This window comes from Sphaerodactylus townsendi, linkage group LG07, assembly GCF_021028975.2.
Source record: "Sphaerodactylus townsendi isolate TG3544 linkage group LG07, MPM_Stown_v2.3, whole genome shotgun sequence".
Lineage (NCBI taxonomy): Eukaryota > Metazoa > Chordata > Lepidosauria > Squamata > Sphaerodactylidae > Sphaerodactylus > Sphaerodactylus townsendi.
The window spans coordinates 69,960,236-69,983,449 of record NC_059431.1 but is presented as its reverse complement, the minus strand read 5'-3'; the positions used below and the strand labels follow the sequence as shown (position 1 = coordinate 69,983,449).

Here is a 23,214-nt window from a genome sequence, read left to right as displayed (position 1 = left end):
GAACGCTCTCTTGTATTAAAACCTTCCTGTAAGTTAAAAAATTAGGTGGGGGGGGGAGCTCTAGCCAATCCTGCTTTCTTCTGTGATATTTTCTTGCTTGCAAGAAGCTTTGTATGTACATAAAAATGTGGAACAGTAACTGCAATCACAAGTTTATGAGTCCATTCTGCTATTCCCAGTCTTTTTCATACCTTACTGCCTTTATAGTAGATCAAGCCCAATATTTGCGCCTGTTGACTTTCAATCTCCCACACTTCCCTTCCTACTAGGCACAGTTGCCCCAATCCCAGTAGCAGCAGCAGCGGCATAAAATGGTGCCTGGGGCAACAAGGCCTTGTTTTGGCACCCCCTGCCTCCCCGGCCCCACGCCCCCTTTAGCGGGTGGCCATCAGCAGGGCAGCGTCCGGCTTCAGGAGGATTGCCACCACTCACAGAGCCCACGCAGTGCCTGGCTTGGGGTCACCCTTGCAGATCTGCAAGCCCATCTTTGCCAAGGCACTGCAACTGATCTTGAAGGCTGAGCTGCGGTGGCCCAACAGTCAGTGCCCTTGAAGGTGTGCTGTCTGCCTGCAGGCCTCCTGGTCACAGAGGGCCTCAGGCTGGGCCAACAGCACACCAGGGCCGGGGGGGGGGCTGCAGCATGAGCATCAGGAGGCCAGAGCAAGACTGACACGCCATCGACCACCACCCAGACAGCCCCGCAGGAGGTAGAGGCGGCACTGCCCCTACTGCCGCCCCTTTTGCCTGCTGGCCATATGCTGGGCTGGGGTGCGTGGCACTCACCTGCCTTCCCAGCCCTTCTGATGGCAGGACCTCAGAAAGACCCCATCCCACTCCTTCCTGCCAGGCACCCAGCCAGGGCCAGGAGGCTGTCCTCCGGAGTTTCATGCAGCGCCCGGCCAGCTGGCTGGCCTTCCATCCTTTTTTGCTTCCCTGGGCGTCCAGCGCTGAAGGAGACTCTGGGAAGGCCAGGGGACCCCCTCCGCCAGCAACCCTGAGACACAACTGGACTGGCTGTGGGGAGAGCTCAGCCTGGGTTGCAGAGCTCAGCTGAAGTGACCTCTGAGGAAACCTGCCACCATGGGGCTTCCTCCAGCAGCGGGTAACTAGGCTTTGGTCTGTGGGGGGGCAATTTTGCACCCCCATGTGACCAGATAGGTGGCACCCAGGGAGATGGGTGACCCTATGTCCCTCTGGCAGGTACACCACTGAGCAGCAGAATTAGTCCTTCCAGTCTTGACTTCTCCTCATCTCCAAATGAGCAATTGTGCTCTTCCCAAGTACCAGTTAAAAAGGTCCCAAGTACCAGTTAAAAAGGTCACAAGGATAACCAGAAAGTCCAATAATATCCCTACAAGTCACTTGCTTAGTATGTAGGATTGCCAATCTCCAAGTGGTGGCTGGAGATGTCCAGCTGTTCACCTAGAGAAGATGGCTACTTTGGAAGATGGACCCCACTTGAAGTCTCTTTCCCCATCAAACCCTGCGCTCCTCAGCCTCCAGCACCCAAATATCCAGATATTTCCCAAGCCCGAGATTTCAACCCTATAAGTATGGCATAAGATAAGTTCTACCCAAGGGATTCCACTGCCCAGTGGTGTACCGCCCAGGAGGATATATATGGGATCAAATGTCCCCGGGCTGTGGCCATTTAGTCACATGGGGGCAGAAAATCGCCCCCACACCCCTCACCATCAGAAAAAAGTTGTTTGGTCATGGTGGGGGAGGGCAGCCACCCGCACAGGAAGGGGGGGGGGCAGAAAACTCCGATTTTGCACCGGGCTACATTTTCCCTAAATACACATCTGCAGTGTCCTAGATGAACAGATGAGGTAGAAAGGCAGGAGGAGGTATAAAGGCAGGAGGAAGTAGCCTGGGAAACCCAAGGGCAGCAGCAGCATGGCATGGTTGCCAGGATGGATGCTGCTCCCAAGCTACACATCATTCCTGGGCTGTTGTAATGTGTGGTGCCAGTTTTCATTGCCTGTTTCAGTGCCCATGTGGAAGACCTTGATTGCCTGTTGCCTGGCTCTACAATGAAGCCCGTGTTGATTGTTGCAGTGTAGAAGCCAACGCTTGAGGGTCTAGAGGTGTGGCTATTCTTCATATGCCTCCATATCTGGCAGGGTTCAAATAAGTGGGTAGGTTCTGCAGCTAAAGCAAATGTGTTTCTTAAAAGGCATGTAGTTTGGTAAAATGTCAGTAAATCTTTCTGGTGATTGTATATTACTTGACCAACACTAACCCTTAAAGTTAACTCAGGTAAATATCTGAATATCTGCCAGAATCTAAGTTCTGCTGAACGCCCATTACTAGTTTTAGCATTATAATATGGCAATTCTGACAAAGTATATCAAGTACTTTATTTTAAATAGAATGGACAAGATTCACCATTCCACATTTACTCTACAGATATAGGCAAATATAATTGCAAAGAGATGTTGCAAATTAGTGCAAGATTGTAGGATATTTTGGACAATGGTTTTGGAATTGCCTGTCAGTGGCCAGAAGCATCTTTCATACATTGTGCATATCCTTTTCTGTTTTCAAACCCTTAATATGAATTATCAATAGCAAAGAGTACTGCTTCTTAAGTACAATTTCTAGGCAGCTACTAAAATCTTCTCTGGGCAGGATGGTATTTGATCCTGTAAATGAGAACAATCTTTGATCCCTTTCACATTTCCAGCCTTCTTCATTATTGGAAGTGTCTTCCTCACAACAGCTATCTTAACAGTATGAGTTAAAAGTAATTCATAAAAACACTTCTCTTTTTCTGTTTCTTTGTTTTAATTCTTTATTCTGAAATCATGGAATTTGTTTGATGTTTTCACAGAATTTTTCTAGGTTTGTTGTGGTTGGTTCAGCGGTTTTTGTGGCTGATTTATATGCTTGGTTAATAGCAAAACCAATAGATTCAATATTTACTCCACATTTAGCTTTATTCTTTATTGCTGTTTGCCCTATTATGAGCTTTTTCTTAGAGTGGTTACTTTTAATAAACAAGCAATTACTGGAAAATGGCTTTGATACCCCACATAATCCTTTGAGACAAATAAATCTTTTCGTAATTTTTATCTGTACTCTTCTCCCACCCCCTTCTTCCCCTTTCTTTATGTGGGGAGCAGTGTAATGGCAAGTAACATCAAGCATTATCAAGGAAATGATGAATCAATTGATCAACTGGCTGAATCAATTGTTCTGTTTTGACATTTTGCATTAATCAGTAACTAATTGCCCAATTTTAAATGCTTTTAAAAACGTATTTAGGAAATCAATAATGCAGTAACTGCTTTCTAAACTGAAGAATGAGCTTGGCTATGGAGGAGGAAATGGACAGGCTAACCTGAGTTGGTTTTGTAGTGCTGCTGTCTTCCTTCATAGGCCACTCGGCTTCCATATGACTGCATTCACATTTGATTCCTAACAAACGCTTCCATTTGCAACCAATCAATAACTTGCATAGAATTTCAGGAACTGAGCTTCAGTCACAAGATTCTCTGACCTCCACTGCTTGCTTGCTTTTGGTGTACAGTATCCATTGATGGGAACAGTGAGGAAGAACCAGAAAAAGGAGATATGGCTTCTATGACCACCCACTGCAATCTGTGGCAGCTGGACAATCTGGTTTCAAAGAATACCTCAGTTTAGTTGCGTTTTTGTTTGTTTTTCCCCACTCAGCATTAGTTGAATGTTTTACCACCTCAAAAACAAGAAGAACCTGCAACTCAGGAGTCCCATTTCCTCCATTTTCTATTCTTTGCACTTTAGCACACAAGAATTCCTTGAATGCTCACATAAGAATCCTGTTGAAGTTTTGGGACAGCCTTTTGCAGTACAACCTTGTTTTTCTTCAACTGTGGACATTTATTTTGCCTACAGAAGACTCACAGTAAAACCCTATGATGAATAATGTGATTTATTCTAAATGTGATGTATTCTAAAACATAACTTTTTAAAAGTACCTTTCTGGTACAGAGTTGGACACAATATGTTCTCCTTCAAACATCCCATGGAGTGTTCCAGCATTTTTTTCCCCATGAGATTCATAATTACCCCATCACCTGAAGTTACTATTATGCCCGATTCCCCACGGCCAATTAATCACATGATACTCACGTGAAATATCAAGGGCTGTTTTCACACGGCCAAAAAACAGCACCCTAGTGACAGAAAAAACACCATCCCTGAGTGCTGTTCGCATAGGAGTCCTCGGCCCCCAAGCAGCGCAAAGGCACCATTTTTAAATCTCTCTCAGGGGGCGAAGTTTTTGGAATTTGCTGGCTTCCACCCGTTGCTGAGCAAACGGCAGCAGGTGGAAGCCAGCGTATTCCCTTTGCTGCTCCCAAACGGCTTCTTACCTTCTCCTGGCTTCTGTCGCTATGAGGAGACCAGGAGACACACCTCCTGGCCTCCATCGCTGCAGCCGTCGCTCTGGCCATGGGGGCATATCCCCTGGCCTCCTCAGAGCGATGGGAGCTAGGAGAAGGTAAGAAGCCATTTGGGGGGCTGCGCGGCTGTGCAGAGCCTGCTCCGCCAGCTGCGCAGCACATGGGGCCATTCGTGTGAATGACCCTAGGGCTTGCATCGGCATGAATCATGCCCCTCAAATCTGGCTGTGCGGAAGCAGCCAAGGATTCAGGAAGAACTCTCCACTGCCTGATCGACAAGCAAGGATTCATCCTCGTTCTGGTGCTCATTCTCCCCCTTATCCCGCATTTTTGCCAAACCTGCTTGAAAGTACTACTTTTTCAAAAAACACATCTTCAATCCAGCTTGGAGGGGAGGATCAGGGGTCTAATCCTGGTTCAAATTTCCTGCTGTGGAACGTGATGCAAATGCCTTACAACCAATCAGTGCACGCAGTGCTGTTTTCACGAGAGCACAAGAGAACGATAACCAACCCGAAATTTGGGTGGGGGAGATGTGCTGACATCCTGACATCATAATGTGAGCACATTTTTGCGTGAGAAAAAAGGTTCCACCCCAACACGGCACGACTGCCAATCAGGAGAGACCTGCTAAGCCAATTGCGTGGTAGTGGGGATTGTTACATTTCTTGAATACGAGATAGGCCTAGATGTCTTCACTGGAAACATGCTGCGGTGGGGAGGTTGAAACTTCAATGAAAAGGTGCAGTTTATTTTCAAACTTGGTTTGATTTAGATTGAATTTCCCGGTGGGGATTCGGCCTATGTTATGTTAGATTTGTATAACCCAACTATCAGAGATCTCTTATGGAATGAGAACAATTATGACTTCTTCTGGGGGTGATATTGTATACATTATGGAGTCCATAATGACTTCTTCTGGGGGTGATATTCATACATTATGGAGTCCATAGGTTATTTCCAGGGTCCCTGCTAATAGTCACATGTGACTTGCTGCTTTTTATCAATTCTTGTCTGGATTTGGATGCATGGGGAAGGAACTCCAGCATTTTCCCCTGTACTATTTTTTGGATATACAACAGTCATGGGGGTATTTGGCACACTAGGAAACCTACAATTATATCAGTTTTGTTATTTTGAGTACAGTTCAGTGGAAAACTTTTGAATTTCTTTTAGCAGGTTCCTCCTCAGATGGCTTTGCTCTGTTACCTCACACTCGAGAAATACTTACTACAAAACAGAGAAAAAGATTAATTATTCATGGAATCTCTATAGTGAATTGTTCATAAGCTCTTTGGGAAACTTTGTATAAATAATTTCCTCTGTATCCTATATTAGAAATTGGAGGGACAACATAGAATACATTTATCACAAGAAGGAGAAAGTCTTAATGGAAGTTAATGGAATAACAATACAAACCACACAGAGTACAATCCTATGCTAACTTGGTCTGTGTTCACTAGTGACAATGGCCTTAAACTGGAATAACTTTTTATAGGATTGAACTGTCAATTGTGCAAAAGGCTATGCAAAATTAAGACTTTCTCCTGTACTTTCACTCCTTGAAAACAAATTTCCAAATTGGAAAGCTGTGGCTCATCACTTACAGTAGCTGGTCAGTCTCACCCACATTTACTTTACCTTACTCATCTTTATGTGAATTGTGACACTATATTCATGCCCCCATTAACCTAGATATGTTAAGTTTGACTAATTCCTTTTAGCAATGTTTTTTCATCAAAGTGAAACCTTACTCCTGTATCATTTTGGAGGCTGGACTCTTCACAGTCCCAGATTATTGCTTCTCCACCCTTTGAAATGAAAACAAATCAAGCTTAGACAAGGAGCAATGAGCGCAATTATGCTAATTCTTCATTTATTAAGAAAAAAGCTAGGAATCCCAGCTCCAGTACATATTTATGGGAGTTGTTTCAAAATGTATTCTTGTGCTAGTTTGACTGAGGCTGTTGCTCAGTGGTAAAGCACATCATTCATATGTGTAGGTTCAGTTTCTGGTGTATGCCTAGGTTCAGTTTCTGGCATCTCTGACTAAAATGACCTCAACTACCTTAGGCAGCAGACTGGAGGAAAATCTCTGCCTGAGACTTTCAGGAGCAGTATGAATGCCCAATGGAAGGTGTTCATATACTGGACACTGCATTGAATAGCTCATACAAGCTAGAGTCAGAAGATAGGTGGGATCAGCTCTGGTTAGTGCTTGGATGGGCGACTGCCATGAAAGACCAGGGTTGCTGCTATGCAGAGGAAGGCAAGGGTGAATCCCTTCTGCTCATGTTTTGAAAACCCTATGAGGGGTCACCCTAAGAGTTGCAACTTGACAGCACTTATTATTTCTGCCTTTCAAACTGGAAAAGCTGGGGGCTGAACAGGGTCTTTTGCGTGCAAAACATGCTCTGCCACTGAACCACACCACCATGGTTATGCCAATAAAATTCTGAAATCTGTAATTTATAGTCAAGCACGTGTGGATTGCTGAGTCATGATAAGCCATGATAAGCCATGATAAGCCATAATCCTATACAGTGGTTAAGCAGGAAGGAACTGAAGAACAAAAGAAATCATACATTCACATGTTAGCAAAAAGTTAACTGGGTGATGTTTTGGAATTAGGGAGCTAGTCAACTACCTTAGCTGTCTTAAAATACAGACAATAACATTGGTTCTATGAAAGTAGCTATGTAATGTGGGAAGGCAGGAGCGCCATAGGTTCAGAGATGTATTGGGGGGAAACGGAGCACAGGGACAACACCTGCTCTGGGTGCCCCCCCCCATGCTCAGGGATGGGACTCAGGGGCAGGGGCAGCTCAGATGGGCACTGCAGCAGCAGGCCAGCTCCTGGGCCTGCTTGCTGCTGCGGCACCCATTCAAGCCACCCCCTGAGCTGCCTCCCCACCTCCCTGCAGGCTGCCTTCTGCCCTCCCCAGGCCCTGGGAAGGGCAGAAGCTGGCCTGCAGGGAGGTGGGGGCAGGGTGCTGTGGCAAGCAGCCCAGGAGCCGGCCTGTTGCCATGGTGCCTGTCCAAGCCACCCCCACCCACCGAGGGCCTGGGGCAGGAAGGAAGCAGCTTGAACAGGTGCCACAGCAGCAGACTGACTCCTGGCAGCAGGACAGCTCTGTCTTTAGGTGCCTCCCCTGTGTCTGTGCAGAGGAGGAATGAGGTGATTTTGCACCCTCCCCCACCCTCCCCTGCCATTGTGCCCCGGTCATTTGAACCCCCCATCCCCCGTCCCCATGGGTGGTACGCTTCTGCATAGGTTTGCCAGTCTCCCTTGGTTACGTGTATCCACCCCTGCTGATCAAACCACGTGCCACCTATGTCATAGGTTGGCCACTTTAGATGTCTTTAGATATAAGAAATCATTAACGAATAATATATGCGAAAATTAAGGTTCTAGTAATGCAGCTGTTATTCTAAGACAGATCACTTTGTATATTCAGGATTGTGCATACAATTACAAGCATATTTTATCGGACAGCCAGATCTTGCACACTTCAAAAATTATTTGTAAGAAAGGGATAATTGAGAACAAACAGCTGCACTGAACATTTGTGAGGTTATTTGTTTTCTAGAAAAATTAATCATTTTAATTAACACCACATCAATCTAATAAAATGTCTTAAGAATAGAAGTGTTGGAAGCTAGACTCATTTTATGAGCTGAGGATTTTGGCAGCATGTCTATAAGAACTCCAGGACTGTTCTGCCAAAACAATCAGAGAGACTGTGACACAAAGGAATCAAACATATTTATAACAGAAAATTGCATTTATCACTAGGTCTTTTCTGGAAATGCTGCATTATGCTCTCATAGGCAATGGCCAGCCAGAGAACAATGAATAAAAGAACAAAATAATAATAAGGAATTGTTCTGTGATCTTACAACCAAAAAGCTGTTGCTTAGCAACGATAGGGTGCGAGGTGAAATTTATTCCTCAACTATGAGAATATTTTACAAGACTGTCCCCTAGTATTCAATGGCTGTACTTTCAGTAATGAATAAAGTGCTAATAAAACAGAATATTCTGGAACTCAACAGATGTTCCATGTTGAAGTAAAGAAAAATTGAAGCCATTTATAATAGGGACATTGCCCCACGAGGGATTAGGCATGCCTAGATTCCAACGTATACAGTGTGACATTACATGGGTCTTCAATAGTCTGCAGGGATATTTGGAATTTTGAGAGATGATAGTAGGCACCATTACAAAATGGCTATTATGGGGGCAGGGCCTATAATATGACTCCTATGAGGGTGGAGCTAATCATGTAATTCATCAAGTTCCAGGTCAAGTGTCATTCCATTACAGAAGCAGCCAGTGGCATATTTGCCTAGGGACATAGGGTACCCCATGTCCCCGGGCACCCCCCCCCCAGAGGAGGGCACCAAAATTTCAGGTTCATTTGTATGGTTTTTGTATTTTTAGTGTTTTTTCAGTTTTTGGCCTGCAAGGGGTGCAGTTTTTAGGTTAGCAGCACCACAATTTCTGGGATTTTTCAGGAGACCATTCTGATGATACCACCCAAGTTAGGTGAGGTTTAGTTCAGGGTGTCCAAAGTTATTGACTCCCAAAAAGGGTGTTCCATCCCCCATTGTTTCCAATGGGAGCTAATAGAAGATGGGGGCTGCACCATTGAGGGTCCATAACTTTGGACCCCCTGAACCAAACTTCATCAAACCTGGGTGGGATCATCGGGAGAATCTCCCAAAGATACCCTGAAATTTTGGTGCTTCTATCTTAACAATTGAACCCCTGACAGCAGCCCCCCCCCCCAAAAAAAATTTCCCCAGATTCTCCTTTTAAACCCACCTCCTTCGGCATGGACTTAAAGGGAGAATCTGGGGTCCCCAGTTTAAGCATTGAAAGTGATTTCAGTTTCAGGGTGGGGGAGAATCCACCCCCAAACACCACCACTTTCAATGTTGTTTTAACTCAGGACCCCAGATTCTCCCTTTAAGGTGGATTTAAAAGAAGAATCTGGACTCCCTAGTTTAAACACCATTGAAAGTGATGCTGTTTGGGGGTGGATTCCACTGGAGGTGTTTTGTGAGAGATGATGCTGACATTTGTTTGGTAAATGTTTTGCTGGGGGTGATTTGTGAGAGATTTACATGCTTAATACCCACTTGCACTGGCTTGGAGCTGTTTCTCAGGCTAACAACCTACCTCATAGGGTTGGTATGAGGAGAAAATTAGGACAGAGAGTTGGTGGGGAGAAAGCCATGTATGTTTTTCTGGGGGTGGAAGGTGTTTTGTGAGCTGGTGCAAAAATCATTGTTTGGTTATGGTGAGGGAGGGTGGCCACCCATATGGGGGGGGGGGGTGCCAAATTCAGGTTTTGTCCCCAGACTCCAGTTTGCCAAGATACACCTCTGGAAAAGGCTACTTCTGCACAGGTGCTGTCTGCAGACATAAGCATAAGCATAAGCATTTTTATTGTCATTGTGCACGCACAACGAAATTTACAGCAGCATTCCTCGATGCACACAATTTCAGACTCATACATCGTCCTCACTTTCCCCTTCCTCCACCCATCCCTACACAGCCCCAAATACATCAATATGAAGCAGCGGAGTTTAGCATAGCCACAGCTCTAGAGTAGAAGCTGTCTCTAAGCCTCTTTGTCCTAGTTCTGAGGGCCCTGTATCGTCTGCCAGATGGTAACAGTTCAAAAAGAGAGTGTGCTGGATGAGACGGGTCCCTCAGAATATTTTGGGCTTTATTTAGGCTTCGGGAATTATAGATTTCTTCCAATGAGGGAAGAGGGCAGCCGATAATCCTTTGTGCAGTAGTGATCACCCTTTGGAGCGCCTTCCTATTCGCCACTGTGCAACTGGAGAACCATACACAGATGCAGTAGGTTAGGACACTCTCTATAGCACAGCGGTAAAAGGACACCAGAAGCTTTCCATCTAGTTGTTGCTTCCTTAAAAGTCTCAGAAAGTACAGAAAGTACATAAAGGTGATGCCTCCTGCATCGAGGAGACAGAGAACAGCAGGAATCAGCTCCTTGATTGGTATGTTACTTGCTTTCCATTTCCAAAGTGAAATGAAGGTTTGTGGTCGTAGTCTTGCCAAGTCCAGACACATTAAAAAGTCAGTGTTTGTAGCCAAGGTGAGGGGACACAGCTGTGATGTATCTATTGGGAATAATCTCAGTATTTTGCTTCTCAGCCCACTTATTGGGAATGACACAAACATTCCTGTCATTTCAAGTCCCTTTGGGTTTTATGTGCAAGAATCAAGAAGCAAGCAGATACTGGGGAACACATTGGTGCAAGTGCCATGCTGGAGATCTCTAGGATATATGTACTAAGTTAAACACTCAGTCCTATTCTATCTTCCCTTGACAGCAAGAGAATGTGGGGGGGGGGGGGACCTTACAAAGTTAAATTGAAATAGGATTATTTGGGAACAGTATTCCAAACAGTAGCAGTGATCTGATGTTTTGTTGTTTCACTGAATAAATAAATGTAACAGGCAAACAATGGTAATAGTGCTGCATGCTTCAAATTCTCAGTCCGTGTATCCTCTCACATGCGTCATGTAGTGCTTAGATGTGGGGACTGTTGGGTGGGGAACTGTTTTCTTCTTCTTCAGGCAGACAGTTCTACATAGCTTTTCAACTGCCCAGTTATTTAACACAGAATCAATGGGACAGGAAAGAAATCTAGATTCTCAGCATCCTTAAAAGGGGACACCTATTGCTAGACTACACTCTGACTGTAAAACTGCAAATATGTTTAATTCTTAATGGATGCTTTTTTTAAAGCAACAGTTCTGGAATACATCATATTTTGTTTCAAAATTTTGGTCTGAGCATCTGTTCCTTTGCCCTTTCCATGGCTATTGACCCCTGCAAGGGGCAACAACCACATGAACATTTTGCAATAATTTGCATAACCTCTTTTGGCTCACTACAATGAAAGGGACTGTCTACATGACCTTCCAAGTGGCAAGCAACAGACAGAAAAGGGCTTTAGGTTGCAAATCACTTCCTGAGTTATCCAACCATATTACAGATGATCCTACATCTCAATTAGATGTTTGAACAGTCTCTCTTTTGCTGGTATGTATACAATAGTTGGGCATGTAATGGCTTTTACAGGCACAAGACAGATGTGCATTTCCTAGAGGCAGTAAAATGCCTCCAAAACAAGGATAATCCCTAATTGAGCCTCATAAATATTTAACTTCGTCACCTAAAGGAGATGTTTTCAGAGAAAGGAAGGTGAGCAAATTGCTACATCTCACCTCTTAAGGAAAATGCTAATGAATGCCAGCACTCTGTAAAGGATGTGTGATATTCTTTTACTCCTTGTTAGTTGAGAACATTTGCTTTGGGAAGAACCCTATTTAAAGCTCACTCCACAATAGGCTGTAAAAAGGCGCTTTATGAAATCAGGTAACCATAAGCCATGTTGTCCTATTCCATAAATCCTTCTTTTACTTGGTCCTTTGTAGTGGACACTAATGGACCAATGGTGTCCAAAGTATCTGAAGTGTAAGACCCAACAATAGAATTCTGTGAAGCTACAGGTGTGTTGTAAAGAAACGGTAGTTTTAGGAGGAGACTGGTTTGTATTGGGCTGGATTTTGTATTTAATCTAATTTAGCACATGGTGCTTGTTTCTGCAATACCCATCATACTACTCAGCCTGTACACTTGTAAATAGAGATTCTTTAAGAAAATCCCTTAAATCTTCAGTACTTCTCTTTCTGAAGGGAATAGCCCTAGCTGTAAACTTTTTTCTTGGAATACTTATCCAAGCCATATCCCTAGTGAGTGTAAGGTAGGCCACTTATCACTACCGAAGATGAAATACCAGTGATATGGGGCAGGAAAACTCACTAGATGATTGTCTATATATAATGAGATAGATTCAGTTTAACAGCTGGAAATGAAGTAATCCCCATAGAGCTACCATTTCTGACAGCATTCAATTGGGAAGTGTAACATTTAAGACCGAGTTTCTAGATTTTATTGGAAATTTAGAATTTGTCTAGTTAATGGCCCAAATCCACTTAGGTGTGTATAACTATGTTGCTCTCCTCTGTTTAGTACAGCAGTCTTCCACAGTTGAACTGAGAATTGTATTGTAAGTGGAGGAGAGACGGCTGTGTTAAAACAAAAAACTCCCTGCAATACTTATATGCTTTGCATGCCTATATATCACTTTGCTGGATAATGGCAAAAGTCTACAGGTTTTGGACCAGTTACTTAATGCCAAAAGAATCGAATGTAAGTGGAAAGCTAGGTCATAATATTCTACAAAGGTCTCACATTTTTCATGCTTACACATTTACACTTATTAAGCTTCAACGTGATGCTAGCTACTATACCAGAATGCAAAATATTTTCAACAATATAATGAGAATTATTCATTATATGCCCCTTGCATTTAAAAAAAGAGTGTGGTGATGTGATATTTTTTCTAATATGTCCCCCATTGAGGATGAGAGGCTCATTCCGTAAATGGTTTCATCTGTCTGGAAAAGCCTGGTTCCTGGTTATTTTGCATTTTAATCAAAGCCCCGATTTGCCTCTTTTATTTTTTCTCACCTTTGGAAATATGAAAGCCCATAGCTGCCTTCCTTCCCTGTTCTTCAACTGCTTCAGAATGAGACGAAAACACATGGTGAAGTCTCAGTGACTTACTGCTGCCCTGAGGAGTCTTTTTTTTTTTCATGATGAATGCTAGAAATCAGAGAGAAGTCCTTCTTAGGCATTTATGTGGTTGAAAGGCTAAAAGTGAATAGATGTTTCCACTAAGTAAATCTGTGGTTGGCTTGATAGCTTTAATATAGCAGCAAAAGTGGCAGCAGGAAAAAAGGAATGAGATTGATTTCAAAGCATCTGCTTAATATGGTTGTGACCACAGAAAGTTTTCTAATGTCCCCAAGAGGCCATTTCTGGATTTTTTTTTCTCGCGCCCTGAAGCCATGTGGAATTCTTCTTCATTGTTGTTAAAGTGATGGGATTAAATGGTAAATAATACACGATAATAATAACCAGCTGTCTTGCACAGAATAGAAAGTGACAGGCAGGCCAGCTGTCATTCTGTTTTCTTTCACTCTGGTTGTCTCCGATGCAATGTCTGTTTTATATGGATAGGCTAGATCACCCCTTGATTGCTGTAAGTTTTCATTTCAGAATCTAAAGGGAGGCTGTCTTTGGTGACTTTTTATAATTTTCAGGATGTGAGGCTGTTAGAGGGGGCTACCATTAACACTTGTTATGCAATATTCCTTTCTCAGGACTAGAGGAGTTGGTGGTCCATCCTTCAACATGAACTAGCCCTAATCTTCAGCTTGGTAGAAATACACACTGCAATAGCAGCAGATGCTTCTGGTACAGAAAAACTTCACAAGTATCTCCCACATGAGCTGAGAAATTATTCCAAATGGTTACACCTTTGTAAGAGTTTGTTCAGAGAGACCTCTTGTGAGAGACAGTTTTTGATATGGCCCTTTTTAAGTTGACCACCATTGCATTGTGGGGTTGCATGTCCATTCCAATCATCCATAATGATCCATTACCTGTATTTGTCAAAGTTATTGTTCAGAACCAAGCACATACATCATTTCTATTAGAATCTCTTGGGGAAAATATTATGTTTCCAGTCTTTCTGTGAAGGGAACTAACTCATGGGATTTGTCTTTGACTAAACCTGATCTCAAATTTAATCAAAATTCTGTTTTAGACTTTTGCGCTGCCTTATCTTAAACTAATGTACACTTAATGGACAAAATACAAATGTTGTAAGAAGCATACAACCTAGCTATTGAACAACATTATGACTTCATTGCATGCTGGTGGCAAGGTAGCAAGGCAATTCAGGGGCAGAAATGGAGCAAAGATGTAGTGCCATTGGGGAAGAGCACAAAGAGTGAGAAGAGTGAGTACAGTGTGGGAATACAGTGATTACATAGGACTTATTATCCAGTATCAACAAAGTTTTTGTTCAAAACCATTTTGTATAGTGCTTAGATTGGGAATTTTGTTACATAACCAATTTTTAATAACATATATTTTGGTCTTCATTTTGTCTCCCACATAAAAACTCTAAGGTAGGACAGGTTAGGTTCCTCCTCTCCCTAAAAGTGGTCAGTGGAAGCTGATGGATGGTTAGTGAGGAGAATAGTTGAAAGCATCAGTTAAGAGAGTGAAAGAGAGCAGTTAGGGAACTGGGTGTGTGTCAGGGTGAGTGAAGCTGTGGAGAAGAATGTCTTAAAGCTGAATGGAAAACAATCAGTTTGTAATAAAGGATCCCAAATGCTGAAATAGGGAAACAGTTCAAAAGTTCAATTGAAAACAAATTTTGAAACTTCTAGGTTGTTTCCGCACAGTCAAAATAACCTGGGTTGAGCAAGAAAAATATCCCTGTACGGCCAAGATTTCCGCATGGTTCCCATTCCTAAAACGGGTTTGCCCCACAATATTTCCCTTATCCCTCATAATTCAAAAACCGCCAAATTGGAGGGTTTTTTTTAAAAAACAACAACAGGGTGAGCCTGCTACAGCCTGCTACCATGCAAAAACCAATCAGGAGCAGAACCAGTTTATTTCCCATCCAGTTGCCTGATCTCCCCACCTGACATACATTCAAGCTGCCACTCAAAAACAACAGCCAGTCAGAATGCAGAACACTGGGCATGCTCAGATATGGTTCTGAAGTAAATACAGAAGTCCTGGGCTTGTGCGAAACAAGCTGGAGTATTTCCTCTCGGTCTTCACTGGATTCCTTCAAAAAATGGGCAGCCATGAGGACAGATACCCCCTAATAAAATAGGTCCAGGTTAAAAAAAAAAGGTGGTACACAGGTATAATTTTGCTGTGGGGAAACAACCCTAGCTAACTTTCTTGAGTGTTGTGTTCAAACAGAAAATAAAAGTTAACCCTTTCTTTAACCCTGTGGGCTGGTTGTTTTAGACAAAAACCCACATACACGAGCTAAGATCTCAGTCTATATATTTTAGTATATGAATAAATGGTGGTAGCATGTGAATGGGACAGTGTTTGTGTCCCCAATCACAATAACTATGTTCAGTGTCTGAATGAGGGTCACTTATTAAAGAGGTCTGGACTACTCTGTCTGGCAATGTCTCTGAGTATGAGAAAAGTTCTAGGATGTGAAATGGTCATGGCTATCTATATTTTTAAAAGAGACAAGAAGGATGGTGATACGAGATGAACTGACCTGCCTGTAACCTTGACTTTTGTCAGAGTGAGGCTGCGCACGATAGTAGGCACTCTGTGTGAATGAAAAAGGTGTGTCACATAGGCCAATCCTGTTTCTATATAAAAAACAGAAATTAACCTCTGAATGCTTCAGTTTAAAAGATGCTTCAGTTCACAGATGAGGTAAAGATCTCTATTTGAAACCCTGGAGAGCTTCTGCCAGAGCAGAAAATACTGACCTTGATCTGACTCAGGATAAGACCAATTATCTGACTCAGGATAAGCAGTTTTATGAGCATTCATGAGACCCAAGTTGGTATCAAATGTCTCCTGCATCTGAATTAGGATACTGCTTTGATACAGTTCTATGATTACCAGGTTTTGGCAGCCACTAGAAGTAATGTGTCCTGACCTGAATAGACTGATCTCATCAGATCTCAGGATTAGGCCTGGCCAGTATTTGGATGGGAGATCACCAAGGAATACCAGGGTCATAACATTGGAGGCAGACATTGGCAAACCACCTCCAAATGTCTCTTCCCTTGAAAATCCTATGGGGTCACCACAGGGACGTAGGTATAGTTTTTTATGGGGGGTTGGGGGAGGGGCCATGCCCCCACCCCACCTGGAGCATGACCACGCTTCCCTAAGCCCCAGCCCGGCCCCAGTGCTAATAAAAGCAGCTCGCCAGAAATGGTAGACTCCCTTGCCCTGCCCTCCCCTGCCCCCCCACCAGCTGGGCTCCCAGCTGGCAGCCCCTTCTGCCCTCCCCTCTGGGCAGAGGCATAGCTAGGGAAAGTGGAGCCTATTAGCTCCCATTGGAAACAATGGGGGATGGGGCACTCCCTTTGGGAGCCCATAACTTTGGACCCCCTGAACCAAACCTCACCAAACCTTGGTAGTATCATCAGGATAGTCTCCCAACAAATCCCTGAAATGTTGGTGCTGCTAGACTAAAAACTGCACCCCCTGCAGGCCAAAAACTGAAAAAAATGAAAAACAAAAAACACAAATGGGGGACGGAGCTTCGGACATGTAATTGGGGGGTTTAACCCAAGAAACCCCCCCCCCACCTACGTCCTTGGGTCACCATAAGTCAATTGCAACTTGACAGCAGATAAAACCCACTGTTGTTACTCAGAAGGTCAGACCTGGAGGAAGATGTTGACATAGTCTGGCCAAGGAAAGAAGAAGACTAAAAAGGAAAGGTATAAGAGTTATGTAACATGCCTTAGAAAAAGAAGGCCAGTATTTCTGTGTGAGTAGATTTTACCGTGTTATATACAAGCCATATCAATATTTTAAACTGTCAGTGATTTAAAATTGCTAGCGCACTTGACATTCAGACAGAAGGGTGGCATGGCTGTACAGAATAGAGGTAACAGACCAGACCTTCTTCCCTGCAGAAAGCAAAACTACCAGAAGACCAAGAGTCTACTTAATAACATACTTAGGCCTCCATCCCATGGGTGTTCAGAAACATAATTAGTTAATGCTTGTAAAGTGCTTTGAAGATGCAAAGTGCAATCTAAGTACTAAGAATGATCAAAACATTCAAAAGATATGTGATGATAGGCTAAAAGTGCCTGGAGTTTTGCCTTCTTCACATTCTGTCTCCGGTGTAATTCCTGTGAAGGTCTGTAAAGCTTTTCTGCAGTTTTTTACACCACAGATGTTACCCTAAGTTGGCGTCTCCACTATGGGGAAATTAGCTAGAGACAGAGAGGGAGAGGGAGAAACTGGAATCGATGACCAACGAATACCAGGATAGTCTTATGTGAAAACTCTCAAATGAGTAGGCAGTGATTGAATTAAAATTGGTTTTATTAAATAATAAAATAATTCAAAGACGAAATATATTTTAAGCAATTAACATGTATATAGAAGGCATACAAGAGCTGGCTAAGAGAAAAGGGAGGAAGCTGGATATGTGTGTGTTGGCAGGCATCAGCTACAGCATGTCAGGCAGTTCGAGGTCAGGACGGGCATCAAGCACAAGTGTGGTCAGACAGTCCAAGGTCAAGATAGGTACAGGCATTGTCAGGTGGTCCAGGAGTTCAAGCAGGCAGGCTGGCTAGGAACCAAGGTCCAGAGAAAGAAGGAAGGAAACCAGGTGTGTGGAGCTTCCCTGTGAAACACACTCATTGAACCCAAGCAGAGCGAACTTACCGGTATTTAAGCTTGTGCCTGACAACAAATACTCCTTACCTGCCAAAGCTCTCTTTTGCCTCCTCCATTCCTTTATCCAAGTTATTTATCTCCCATTTCCATCTCTTTCTGTCTGATATGATTTTGTGTAACTCCAAACCTTTCATAAGCTGAACAACAATAGCAATTTGTCCAGTATTCAAGATGCCACCTTTTTTCTCTAATTTTCTAAGCTTCCATACCGTTTTAAGGTCATCTACTCTGAAAGCTATTAACAAGCTTATTAGTGCTAACAAATCCTTTTATGAGGCCTTTCTAGAAGGCCTTCTCTTACCAAGGAGCAATGAACAGTTAATTTTCCTTCCATGCTTTACTTTCTGTAAGTAAATAATTTATCACATTGATATTCTATCAATACATCTTTCTTTAATGTTTAAAGATGTGTTAATAATTCAAATATCTATGGGTAACCTCTCTGCACTCCTGTGATTTTTGAAAGTCCCAGTGCTCTTTGAAGGAAGTCTATCATTATCATGTACAGCATAAGTTAAAAGCCTTTTGTTCTTGATCTCCCTTCCCCCGTCTTTCCGACATGTTTCTTTTCAGAAGGTGTCCTGTTTGCCCACACAGCCCCAGTGCAATTTTTAATGGAATACAAAGTTCAAGGAGTTCGAACCACCAATTCAATTATAGTAAACAGGCACAGAGAAGACAGGAACAGGTTGATTGACAAAGGCAGCTCTGTGTTAAATCTGTTTATACTCATTTATATCTTGAGGATTTGCTGCTGTTCAACAAAATCTGAGAAATGAAAAAGGAAAAAGCCAAAACACTTTGACTCAATTTACATCTTGCTGGCTTGCTTGCTATAACCCAGGAGGTTTTCAAAGCATACTTAATTGATGTGCATTTTTCAAAAGTTTTCTCATTTGAATAGTTCCTGTGATCATAATAACCACATACAGTCAGAGTTTCCTCCAGCACTACATTTAATTCTTGTGACCAATCCCAATTTGCCAAAAATCTTCTCATACCAAGACCTAGTTCTGTGGGTTCCTTTAAACCTGCAAGAACAGAACTAGAGTAACTCACCTGCCTCACTCAGGGGAACCACCAGCATATTACAGCTGTCCAGACACACAAGGATAACATAGCTAATCAACCTTAAAATAGCAATACATGGAATTGAAGTGAAATCTATGTAGCCTTTTTCTTTTTTGAATCAAATATTTTTCCAGTTGTTCACTCTGCTGGCAAATATTAACTAAACAGTATAGAACCAAGAAAATGGAAAACCAACCAGATCTAGACCAGAACTTCTGAATTATAAAGGCAAAACTCAGCAAGATTATGAACAGGATAACATTTCATTTAGTAAAATATGAAAATCGATATGGATTCTGAAATCATGTTTGCGTGTCTTCGAAGACAGCTCACTGAAATTTTTTAAAAAGAGACAACTGTATATTGCCAGATAAGCTGAGTGCAACAATGTACTTTTTGCGCTGAAAAGGTGCCCAGCAGTGGAGCCTGCAGAGCAAACGTCTCAGGGAAACCTTCAGCAAATGGCTGCAGGGATAGAGAATCAACTGCAGCACCATAAAATGTCAGGCACAGAGGTTTAAATTCAGGCGGGAGGAATGGCAGGCAGGGAGGGAAAGCCTCTTTCTCCTCTGATGTCTTTTTTGTCCAAGCTGTCCAAACAAAAAAAATGAGAAGGCAGCTTTTTAAAAGACATCCCCAGGATGTCTTATTTGAGCTGTGCAGAAAGGACACATTCAGTAGCCATAGGAACTGGCAAGAACATGCACTTCTTCACAGTGGTGCAAGGCTGTGGAAGATCCAGGTGATTGCATACACATTGAGTATACAGATACATGCACAATGTATTTCCTTGTAAAGGGAAGGGAAACGTGCCAGCAAGGATGTGAAATGGCCATTGTGAGGAAGATCAGTTCATTAACACTCACCTTTCCCCCCTTAGTAGCAACATATTGCAAATTGCATATTGCAGCAATAAAATTACAGTTGGAAATGGTTAGTGACCAGCAATCTCTGCAACCAATTAGAATGGTTAAAAGTATATTTTTATTTACTTGCAAAAAGAGTAATGGAAAATGCCCAAAGAATCTACAGTACCCAGAAATCAATTAATTGAAAACAGGAAGGTGGCCAAGCAGAAGTAACTACAAAATTAGTTTTAAATAACCACCAGCTTAGTTCTTTACCATTTCTACTACCAGCGAATTTGAGCACACATCACCAGTGTGTGTATGTGTACGTCAAGTGCCATCAATTGGCAGATGACTTATGGAAAGAGATGTTCAGAAGTTGTTTGCCATTGCCTTCCTCGGCATAGTCACCCTGAATTTCCTTGGAGATAGTGACGTAGGTATAGATTTTTATGGGGTGGGTTCAGGGGGGTGAGACCACCACCACCCCCCGCCAACATCACTTTCAATGGTGCTTAAACTAGGAAGCCCAGATTCTCCTTTTAAATCCACCTTAAAGGGAGAATCTGGGGTCCTCAGTTAAAACAACATTGAAAGTGGTGCTGTTTGGGGGTGGATTCTCCCCCACCCTGAAACTGAAATCACTTTCAATGTTTAAACTGGGGACCTCAGATTTTCCCTTTAAATCCATGCCGAAGGAGGTGAATTTAAAAGGAGAATCTGGGGAAATTTGGGGGGGTGCCTGCTGTCAGGGGTGCAATTGTTAAGCAAGCAGCACCAAACTTTCGGGGTATCTTTAGGAGACTCTCCTAATGATACCACCCAAGTTTGATTAGGTTTGGTTCACAGGATCCAAAGTTATGGACCCTCAAAGGTGTAGCCCCCATCTTCTATTAGCTCCCATTGGAAACAATAGGGGATGAGGCACCCCCTTTGGGAGTCCATAACTTTGGACCCCCTGAACCAAATCACACCAATCCTGGGTGGTATCATCAGGATGGTCTCCTGAAAAATCCCTGAAATGTTGATGCTGCTAGCCTAAAACTGCACCCCCTGCAGGTCAAAAGCTAAAAAAACACTAAAAAATACAAAAAAAAACCACAAACGGGGGACGGAGCTTCGGACATATAATGGGGTATTGAACCCAGGAAAAAAACTCCTTTACCTACATCCTTGCTTGGAGGTCTCTCATCCAAAAACTAATGAGAGCCAACCCTGCTTAATTTTTGTGATCTGATGAACTTAGACTAGTCTGGGGCATCCAGGTCAGGGAATCATCAATGCTTCAACCCAAATAAAAACATTTCCAGATGCATCTGGTAGCTCACTTGTGAAAACATCCTTGCAAAACATGTTTTTATCTTTAAATTGTCAGTACATAATCAGGAAGACTTTCAGTACAATCCGAGGAACATTTTCCTGGGAATAAGCCCCGCTGAATAGCCCTGAGTAGGATTCTGAGTAGGCCTGTTTGGGACTGATCTTGCTGTACCCTACATTGAACAGGCTGCACCTGGTATACTGTGTGCAGTTCTGGAGGCCTCACTTCAAACAGCATGTGGACAGAAGAACAGCAAGTGGACAGAAGGAGAACAAGGAAGAGGAGGAGTTTGTATTTATACTCTGCTTTTCTCTACCATAAGGAGTCTCAAAACGGCTTACAAACACTTTCCTATTCTCTCCCCACAACAGACAGCTTGTAAGGTAGGTGGGGCTGAATGAGTTCTGAGATAAATGTGACTAGCCAAATATCACCCAGCAGGCTTCATGTGTAGGACAAGGGAAACAAATCCAGTTCACCAGATTAGAGTCTATCTGCTCTTGGCTACAGTGGCTACAGGAGCAGCAGTGGCGTAGTGGTTAAGAGCAGGTGTAGTTTAATCTGGAGGAACCGGGTTTGATTCCCCGCTCTGCCGCTTGTGCTGTGGAAGCTTATCTGGGGAATTCAGATTAGCCTGTGCACTCCAACGCACGCCAGACCTTGGACTAGTCACAGTTCTTCTGGGCTCTCTCAGCCCCACCTACCTCACAGGGTGTTTGTTGTGAGGGGGGAAGGGAAAGAAGATTGTAAGCCCCTTTGAGTCTCCTACAGGAGAGAAAGGGGGGATATAAATCCAAACTCTTCTTCTTCTCCTACATTGGCTAGAACAGGGGTCTGCAACCTGCGGCTCTCTAGATGTTAATGGACTACAAATCCCATCAGCCCCTGCCAGCATGGCCAATTAGCCATGCTGGCAGCGGCTGATGGGATTTGTAGTTCGTGAACATCTGGAGAGCCGCAGGTTGCAGACCCTTGGGCTAGAACATCAATTCCATCTTAAATGAGTCTCTTCCACTTTCTATAATTCATTAATAATTATTAGGCTTACATAGCAGACACGGGATGAATCCTGCCTAACTGAAGCTATTAGTAGCAGCAGCAAAATTTCCCCTTAAAAAGTCTAAAGAATTAAGTTAAAGATGTATTTAGCACTACTGATTGGGACCTTGATACAACTGTGACCATGTGCTGGCACATGTATCATCCCCAGTCAGATGATAATTAGTGGAAGTCAGTATCTGTTTAGGCCAAGAGGAGAGCAGTGAGACTGAATGCAGCCTCTTTCTCCGTCCATGTACACATTAGATGATCAGGACTATCATTAACAATCTGATGTGTACTTTTGCATGTACATGCCCTGCTGCTAGATCAAACCAAGAACTGACTAGCCAACATCGATTTGTTCAAGTAGTTTCTTATTCAGCAATAAATACACATTCAAAAGCCTGCTTTCATACTCACCTGGCCCTAGAAGGATCAGAGCTAATATGGTTCAGATTCCCTAGAAAAATCCTTCTGTCTCATACTTCTTTTCCCCCTGCAAAGATTGTGTCTGCATATATGTGAGCAGGTTGAGCAGGAGGAGGATAATATAGCTATAGAGTACTGCCACCAAGTGATTAAGTGACTTAACTGTCAAGCCCATTATAAAGCAATGACACATTCTAATAGGTAAGTCCAGAACATTACAGTTGTTTCTGTGATACAGAACTGCACCTGCCTTCCTGAGACATCTAACTTTATGGCCTATACCTTCCAGAATGCTTAAGAAATAAACACTGATCATCAGGAAATAGGAAAAGGATGTCAAAGAAAACAGAATTAGGCAAGAGGCATGATAGCACAGAGAGTGGAACATTAGAGAGGAAGTAGGGAAAATGTGGCTTTGCATGTTTTAGTTATGTTGGAAAAGTAAACTTACGGTTACTTCTTCAAAGCACTTTACGCCTGTACCTTCAACATTCCATAGCTATAGCCTAGCTTCATTTTCTTTGTTCTTCTTTGATTTCTGAGTATCAATATGTATCTTCTGAATTTACTAGGTGGGTGTTCTTTTACTCATGAATATTTCTTCTAAACATATTTGTAACACGTGTATGGAGTTCTGTAGTTCTTTCTTCTTTTTAAATTCAAAGCTGCCAAAGCTAGGCTGAGCATAAGAAAGTCAAAAGGGGAAAGACCATGTAACTCTTTTCCTGTCT

General features: G+C 42.9%; 1 long non-coding RNA gene across 2 annotated transcripts; it reads right to left on the bottom strand.

Annotated features, from left to right (window-relative positions):
* Window positions 1–17,425: 17,425 nt before the first annotated feature.
* Window positions 17,426–22,565, bottom strand: LOC125436695. 2 transcript variants are annotated; one of them, XR_007245108.1, is made up of 3 exons: window positions 22,475–22,565; window positions 19,711–19,795; window positions 17,426–18,541 (listed from the first exon to the last, which is right to left on the bottom strand). It is a non-coding gene; the product is annotated as an uncharacterized LOC125436695 (long non-coding RNA). The 2 variants fall into 2 exon arrangements; XR_007245109.1 differs by having other exon boundaries at window positions 19,711–19,719; window positions 22,475–22,531.
* Window positions 22,566–23,214: the final 649 nt, after the last annotated feature.